We start from the raw sequence: 9,703 nt of genomic DNA on the forward strand, positions 1-9,703 counted from the left end.
TTGGCAATGATTACATACTGAGTGTCAGTTACAGTTTATCTATCAAGAATAAATCACATCACAATCATTTCATTAGAAGAGATACAAATGTCAGGTTTTTTTTAAAAATTTTCCAATGTTTTTAATTTGCTTAAAAACACTTCTAAATAGCCCCAAAGGCATCACATTAGCCATATGTGAGGTATTTCAGACTATTTAAAACCATTTTTGAGGGGTGGTCATCATGGACCACCGCTGCTATAAATCATAAGGGGGTGGTGTGTGTGTGTGTGTGTGTGTGTGTGTGTGTGTGTGTGTGTGGGGGGGGGGGGGGGGTCTGAACAAAAAAACAAGATTTTGGTCCAACATTTTTAATTTGCTTTAAAACACTTCTAAATAACCCCAAAGGCATCAATTAAAGGCATCAATATGTGAGGTATTTCAGACTATTTAAAATCATTTTTGAAGGGTGATCATCATGGACCACCAGTGCGATAAAACGTTGACAAAAATCACCACAGAGGAACTAGATCACAGCTCGACAATCACTGAAGTTGGATATATTGAAATGTATGACTGGTAATAAGAAACAGGAAACTCGTAATGTTAAATCAGTGAATAATTACATGTTGTATCAGTGCTTTTTGCATAAGCGTTGACTTGCATTTTTTAATGCAGGTTTTCAGACTTAATTGACCCCCATCTTTACAGGACTTGACCATAAAAGCTACAGTTTGTCAAATCCAGGTGCCAATGACTTGTTAACACTAACCTTTAACTCCTTATGCTATAAAACGAACACCTTCCTTGATTTCTCTGTGGTTTACACATATAACAGCCTGTGTACTCATGTCTGTGTAGAGACAATAGGTCAGATTTTTGGAGACAATCAATGTGACATTAATGTTTTGTTCCTAAGTGTCTCAGTGCCACTCTGCTGATCCTCTACAGTAGGGTCCGATCAAGTGAAAGTGAACATTGACATGAAAAAATAAACTTTGCACGCATCATTTATCAAGTGGACTCATTTTTTAGCTAAAGATCTCCATTTTATGGAACTGTTATCCTTTTTAAAATACCACTTGTAGAAAAACAAGTTATAACTGATTTTAGCGATTGTACTTTTTACACTGCAGCCATGCCTCAGACATAAAAATATAGCTTGAATATGACGCTAAAAATCTGAAAAAAATTTGAAAATGTATTCAGTCTGTTGATTATATAGATGATTGTAAAGTTTCAAGTATTAGATTTTCATTATTTTGTTAATATTATTGATATTTATGAGTTTGAACATTTGTGAGTTGCTTAAAAGGCCCTGTCCATGTGTTAGTATTAAATACATTAAATACAGCATTGTGATTACATCTGGTTTGTTGTTTTAAAAATTAAGTCAACATTTTGGGTGATGCATAGGATGATAAAGAGTCGTCCACATGTTACTATGGCAACCTGTCCACTTATTACCACATTCTCATGTCAATAAAACAGAGACGTTTTAATATTTTACTCCAAAATGTACTTTCAGCATAGTTGACCATAATCTCTAAAAGGTTTTGTCCTACTTGATATCAACTTCTGTCGGGAATCGCATGTTTTGAATGTTTGCGTAAAGCTTAAAAAATTGATGTCTGTTTCAAGTCCACATGTTACCAAGCAGTAATTTACCATTTTTCATCTAAAAATTTTATCTCCCCAAATTTTTGTAATACATAATGTTAAAGTGCTTATAAATACCTACTCAAATATGTATAATACATGCGTATAAGTTACTCTGCTTACATGACAGAGACTGTTGAACATGAAATGTGTCCACATGTTATGGCTTGATTGGACCCAGTAGCAAAAGTGCACTGTAAAAAATGTCATCACATTTTTTTATGATTGCTGAGCAGAGTGAAAGTTTGAAAGCAACTTAAGAAGTATTTTAACCATATATACCCCCAAAAAGTTTAGATTTAATACATATTTCATAAAAGATTATTTAGATTTACCACATTTCTATCTTTATTAACTGTTTAAGTAAAAGTAAGGTACATTGGCCTCAATAATTGTATTCATTTTTCAAAAAATTCAAAACTATTAAGCAGCTTTTTAGTTAATGTAATACCATTAAACTAAGCAAATCAAGTCTTGTAAAAATAGTTAGGTGGATATAAAATCATTCTTTCATTGTATCCTCAGACTGTTTTTTTTTTTGTTTGTTTTTTACTTAAATGAGTCTAAATTTAATGAATAAATGACTTATATATGTTTAACCATATTTGCTAAAACTACCTTTAGCCTATGTTTGGATAAATGTTTTATATACTAAGTAATAATTAACGCAGTTTCAGTTTTTACAGTCTACCGTATAATCAGTTCAACCTTAGCAAATAAAAAGTGACGTGAAAATTCTTTCACATTGTTACACATTACACCTTTAAGTTTCATTATCGAGACTGTTCAGGTAGAAAAAACAAACATCCAATGAGATAAGACAACAGGTGAAGGTAAACACCATCTGTTTCCTTGTCTGATGCTAGTTGTGGTTACATGTGCAGTAAATATGCAGCACACCATGGTTTTACTGCCAAATTTGTTGCACATCAGTCAAGGTGACCTTCAGATCTGTCACTACATGAGCAGCGCGGTGAATCCTGCAGACAAGTTGACATATTAAAAAAATGGCGAATTTGTTGAGGTGTCTAAAAATACAAAAGCTGCTCTTGTCACAGGAGGAGCCCTGCTCTGCTTTCACTCCCATCATGACTCATAACTCCTCATCTCCATAGCTGTTGTTGTTTATCAGCCTCCCTTTACTTCACTATGTTTTCCATCACCGAGAGAAAAAAAAAAAAAAAGACCACGCAACCAATTACTGCGCTGACTGTCCAGCAGTGAGCGTCCATGGGGGAATATGAGAAGGTGAAATGAAGCAGGCCAGTGGGGCTGAGGGAGTGGGGATAGGGATGGGAGGGGGAGGGGCGGGGGGGTTCCTCATATGACGCGCATGAGTCATCATCCCCACGGCGACTGGGCTTCTGACATCAGAGTGGCCTTATCAGAGGAGGAAAGCAATTCCCCACAAATGTCCTTCACTGCTGATGGACTGGAGGAGGGCAGTGGGGGATACAGAGCACAGCATCACACATCCCTTCTCTGCATGTCGTCAGGACCTGAGGTGTGTTATAATGTAAATGAGGAGGCAGGTGTTTGTGTGCATGCCGTTGCATAGCAGTGTGGACACATTCTGCTGTTTATCTATGCTTGGGAGGACAGTTTAGCTAGACCAGTGGTTCCCAAGCTTTTTTGGCTCGTGACCCCATTTTAACCCTTTCATGCATGAATTATGAGAGTCTTAATCAAGATTTTTTTTCCTGAGTGTTTCTATTCCTCTAGGCATTAAAAAAAAAACAGCGCAATTGGAAAATGTTTTCTGAATCCATTTTTCATGGAGTTGCAAAAATGTTCACTCACCTGGACACCATGAATTTAACTTTAGAAGCAAAGAAACGTATTTACCTGATACACTGTGAGAAAACTATTAAATAAAAATGCAGCTAATATGATGTTTTCTCACATTTTAACATACTCTAATATTAGTCATTACTCACTTCATGGAGATAATATGCAAAAAAACAACTTTTAGTAAAAAAAAAAAAAAAAAAAAAAAAAAAAAGACACCCTGTTAATTACAATTTAATAATAACAAGCAACTGATTTACACTCAAGCATGGTATGAATTTCAGTGTATGGAATGATGTATGAGCGTTCACTGTGTTGGCTGATATGGAACGAAAACAACAAAACCCATGAATATACAAGAGAACAGCTGTAGAATAACTGTCCACTGTAGTGACCACTTTGCATGAAAGGGTTAACATCACAAATTTCTGGCGACCCCAGACATTCAAAACAGATTTGTTTTTGATCATGTAATAGTTTGCTATACTATGTTGCAAATAAACGTTAATTTTAGACAACATTTAGTCTATATAATGTGTATTACTCTGGACGGAGGCAGAAAAGCCAGGTGTAGATTACTGCACAAAGTGAGAATTTTATTTTCCTTGGTTAGGATATGTACAGTCAGTCCAGCTTGTATTTGCAAGGCTGACAATGAATCACCGAACAATTAAGGAATTTTGAATCAATAAGTACATACTGGCCACAATGAACATATGAAAGATAAACAGTACCACAGTGCTTCAGCTTCAGAGTTTGTCATGTCTTTTATGTATTGTGATTGTCTCTGTCAACTCAACATATATTTTATTAGTAAGGTTTTTTTTTTTTTTTTGTATTTTTATCAATTACTAGAAATTTCAGGCGACCCCATGTGGGGTCCCGACCCCAAGGTTGAAAAACACTGGGGCAGACGGTTCTCACATTTAGACCTTTAGTATTTCTCAGCGTGCCCACTGTGACGTCCTCCGAAAAAAACAAAGGAACATAACATGAACGTGAATAACAACTATAGGCTTAATTCTTATATTGTTATCTGTGAAAATGGGCAGCCGACACGCAGAATAAAAATGTGTCTAAATATTTATCTCAGGGAATGACAAATTTTCCCCAAGTTCAGTAGCATAAACTGAATTAGCATTTTCTACATAGTTAGTCTGTCTACAAATTCCAGTGGAGGGGGTGGTGGTGGTCTCCATATCATGTTAATTCATGGTTCTAGAACCAGGGTCACAGGGTTTGCATGAGACCATGTCTGCTTTGATGTTTTGCAGTAATAATAATAATAATAATAATAATGATAATAATAATAATAATAATAATAATAATAATAATAATAATAACAATGATAATAATAATAATAATAATAATAATAATGATAATAATAATAATAATAATAATAATAATAATAATAATAATAATAATAATAATGATAATAATAGCATAGTAATAAAATCAAATCATCATCAAATATAGTCTTTTTCCTGGTTCAAGAGGTTACTTTTTTGGTTCTCACTCAGTAAGTCACAGATCTGCAAACACCAACTGGGATTAAAGCTTCTATAGTGCTTCTGGCTCCTACCTGTTCAATATGTAACAAATGTGCAGATATTTATATGTGCTGTCACCTTCATCACCTATCTACCTCCAATGTGTGAACAGAATGTGGTGAACCTTAAAAAAGAAGCCTCATCCCTGACTGTTTTGATCACCTACATCCATGACAGAGAGGATGTGAGGAAGACTTCCTTTGAAAATTCAGCGGCAGTGTGCTACAACCAAAACTCCATGCAGCAATTCATGCAAATGTTACAAAATGCATCTTTAAAAGCTTCTTTTTCCCTTCGGTTCTAACCCAGTGAGCTACTTATGAGCCACAGCCCTGTATGTTAATGTGCGTTAATTGTACGGAGCAAAGATTAACCAGGGTGAAATAAAGATGATCCAAGGAAAAACAGGTTGTGTAACATCCTCACAAGCCAGAGGATGTGCAGTGTGTGTTGTTGTGTCTGTGTGTATCAGTGTGACAGACACTGAGAGTAATTGTAGTAGCGAGGAGGAGGACTGGTTTGGAGGCTGGTCGACGTCATGGCCTGACCAGGCTCCGGGGCACCCAATCATAGCGAACCTTGTATCTGAGCCTCTCTGTGCCGATGGGGGGGATGTGGGGGGGGTTAGTCATGTTGTCAGGGGGAGCAGACCCAAAAGGCAGGTACTGTAGGTCTCCCCCCTCACCTCACATTGTCCAGCCTTTTCAGTCGAACATAAATATGAAAAGCCTGAATTGAAGTGTGGTACTTTGTGAACAGTGACTCATCCAGACGTGGGGCGTCATGCACTGCTCTTGTTAACGGTCTTTTTTCCCTGGTTACGTTCAAGTAGCTAATCCAGTGGAATAACAAAGACAATTTAAGCTATTTTTTTCGTGCAGGCCAAAAAATTGCACATCGTTAGCCTCATAGCATAATTCCCTAAGTCATACACTATATTGACAAAAGTATTGGGACACGTAGAATTCAGGTGTTTTTTTTTCTAACAGGGGTCTGGGATAGAAAATAATAATGATAAATGTCATAATATAGTTTTATGTTGTAATAAATATCATTGCATTGCACTGGTTAATTTTGTTTAAATTGTTATCTTTGCTTCCAAAATGCCTGAAAGATGGTTTTTACTTAATTCATTTCTCTCAACATTGATTTTGTTTTTGTTTTTTTTTTCATCCATGACCATGATCTGAAATGTTCCACATCTACATTTCTAAACTATTTTTCATACTGTGACTGTAAATAATGATTTTCTATCACAACTAACCATCTACTTTCTTTACATCTCACTTAGGAAGAAAATTTTCCAATTAAACTTTAAGGAATTATTAATGTTTATAAACTATATGGACAAAAATACTGGGACACATCATGACTACAACTTGTAAGATGTCCTGTTTATGCCAATTTGAGATGTAAACATCAATATTGGTAATCAATATGACATTTATCACAATATGAACCTATATTATGACATTTGTCATTATTGTTTTGTGGCCCAGACCCCTGTTTGAAAAAAAACCCACCTGAATTCAACATGTCCCAATACTTTTGTACATATAGTTTATGACCTACGCAATTAATCTATGAGGCTAACGACATATTTGCGTCAATGCTTTTATGCGTTGTAATATTTTGGCAAGTATCTTCCATTCCAATGAATAAATACATCTTGAATAACTAAAAAAAAATAAAAAATTCTGTAATCTGAGCCTCAGATGGGGTGTGAAGGAAGATGTAGAGCAGTTTAATAACACAACAACTGCTCCCTGTATATTCACACTCCCATAAATATATTTCCTGTTCAGCAGGTGGAGAAGCCTGAGAAGACTGAAAGCAGGTGGACTGTTAGCGTGGCAAGCTGTTGTAACACTTTGAGATGTCCCGAGCCTTCGCCCGTGAAATGACTCACATCTGAAGCACATTTTCACCTGTACAAAAGCACCAGATTCAATATTTACTACAATCGCAAACATTCCAGGACAAATCCATTTTACAGAATATTTGTATGTCTATAATCCCCATATTTTCGATCTGCTTCACTTCATTTTCTTTGTTGTTATGTGAGACGAAAACAAGGCTGACGTCGTAATTTCAGCCCCTTTTCCCCAGTGAATCACCTGGTAATTCAGAAACTGTCAGGCCAGTCTTGCAGGCGTACGTGGAAAACTAGAAGTGACAGCTGCTTCGAGGTTATCTGATAAGGCATCAATGAAAAACCATCTGAAGCTCATTTATACTTGAACTGAGTCTGGTGGAAAAAATTAGATCAGGCATCAATTTAATACTCCAGCAGAGAAGATCATACATCACTATCTGACATGCAGTCCTTCTTTATCAAGAATTGTACGCAGATCCCTCTCATTTTCCGCTGAAATTGTAATAGAGAATGATTTTGTTGACAAAAGGTGGAAAAAAATACTCTGAGATGCTCTCCGTATTTTCAGTTGTGTGATATTCCTTTAAGCATACCTCTTGAGAATTAAATTAAATCCCATTTTTTATCAGTTCACATGCTGCTTATAACCACAAAACTATTTCTTTCTGAATATTATACTGAAGCCTTTAACACATCTGATCATTTTGCATTTCTACATCATTGTGAGGATCATCTTAACAAGAAAACCTGAGCTGTGGTGTAAAGCTTTGTAACATTAAAATTACAAAATAAATCAGCAGGATTATCGAACTGAACCTGTAGTGGCAGGAAATTGTGTTTTCAGAGATATTCAAGGATACAAACCATATTATGTTCCAGTGGAGGAGAATTCTAACAATAGTAATGTTGAAAATATGATAAGAAGTACAAACATGAACATCAGCTTCAGACCGTCTGTTTATCCAGTGACACATATAAGGGAACCTCGATCAAAGGAGGAGATTAGCACTAATGGTAGGAGATTTTGTTTGCTTTTCCGAAAATGTTTTTGACCGTACTCAATATTGTTCTTATTGTACAGGGTGGGGAAGCAAAATGTACAATATTTTGAGGCAGGGATTGAAAGACAGTGTATGACCAATTAGTTTATTGAAAGTCATGAGAATTTATTTGCCACAAGAAAATTGACATAAAAGAAAATGTTTTTATTCTATGTGTCCTCCTTCTTTCTCAATAACTGCCTTCACACGCTTCCTGAAACTTGCGCAAGTGTTCCTCAAATACAACTTCTCCCATTCTTCTTTAATAGTATCTTCCAGACTTTGTCGTAATAGTTTTGCTCATAGTCATTCTCTTCTTTACATTATAAACAGTCTTTATGGACACTCCAACTATTTTTGAAATCTCCTTTGGTGTGACGAGTGCATTCAGCAAATCACACACTCTTTGACGTTTGCTTTCCTGATTACTCATATGGGCAAAAGTTTCTGAAAAGGTATGGATAATAGTGTTAGGTATGATTATGACATCAATATATGTTTGGTTTCAAAACAATTGACGTAGTGCCTGCTGAGAAAAAACAACTAAATGTTCATTGTAAATTTTGCTTCCCCACCCTGTATATGAAAGGCTAATGTCTCACTGATGAGAACCCATTAAAAGTACTTGTTTTATTTCACGCATAAATTATTTAACCCTCAAAGACCCAAAAGCATCTGCCGATCTGAATGTTTTATAACTTCTGATCCATTGATCTTGTCAATGCAGTGAAATAATTCAGGTAAAATTCAGTTTCTTAACTTTTCAGCAGCATCAAATGTCTTTTTCAAATACATCCATAGTCTCTGTTTTGAACATGGAAACTCCATTATCTTATGCAACACTGGTTCAACAATATAACCCATACAGTTTGACAAATAACACTCCTTATAGACACCTGTTCTCATTTAGAATTAATGATATCTTTTGCTGAAAATGTCACACTTGATATAATAACTTCTGAATTTACTCTGAGCTTTTATGAACATCTACATGGTCAGTAAATTAAATATAGGAAAATATATGATTTACACTGCAAAATTGCTACTATAACATATGATGATAAATCACAAGGTAATGGTTAAAAGTAGAAAAGAAATACACTTGAAAGTCACGACAAAAAAATACTTCCGCGTTTTTATGGGTTAAAGTCGATATTTTTTTACTGATGAGAACGAAAATAATAATTGCCTGCTACATCTGCACAAATGTGTTTGTTTGTTCTTGCTTAAAAATGTTTGTCATGAATGTGTTTTTCATTGCACATTTATGTGAAAAGTAACATTCATCAATTCATTTAGGAAAAAACCTATTGTAAACTGAGTCAAGATAGTATTTTTCTTAGGTTGGGAAACACTGGTGTGTTATATAATATTGCTGTATGATTTTGACTCATACATCCTACAGGTGGGCAGAATGGGTAAAAAAACAAAACAAAACATGAACATGAACAGACAAAACATTACTAAAAATACTCTTTCTTCACCAAAGCTGTATTCCACATATGACTGGAGAAACAGATTCACATTCAATATATTACAAGAAGCAAACAGGTGGCATTTGGAATTTATGGTGAGCAAGAAAGCGCTCCAGAGGAATATTCTTAATTTTTTGATTTTGGAATTTTTCACAATCTTCAGAGCGCAAAACCTCAACCAATTAAGTTTCTTATTCTACATCCCTGCTCTGTTATGTCCTGTATTTTACATGTTAGTGTCAGTGTTTGATTAGCTGCTGCTTCCATAAAGCTTTAGTAATAAATCCTGTTTTCATTGTTTATCCAACTGTCTGTCTGTATACACCACACCCACTG

This window comes from Sphaeramia orbicularis, chromosome 1, assembly GCF_902148855.1.
Source record: "Sphaeramia orbicularis chromosome 1, fSphaOr1.1, whole genome shotgun sequence".
Classification (NCBI taxonomy): Eukaryota; Metazoa; Chordata; class Actinopteri; order Kurtiformes; family Apogonidae; genus Sphaeramia; species Sphaeramia orbicularis.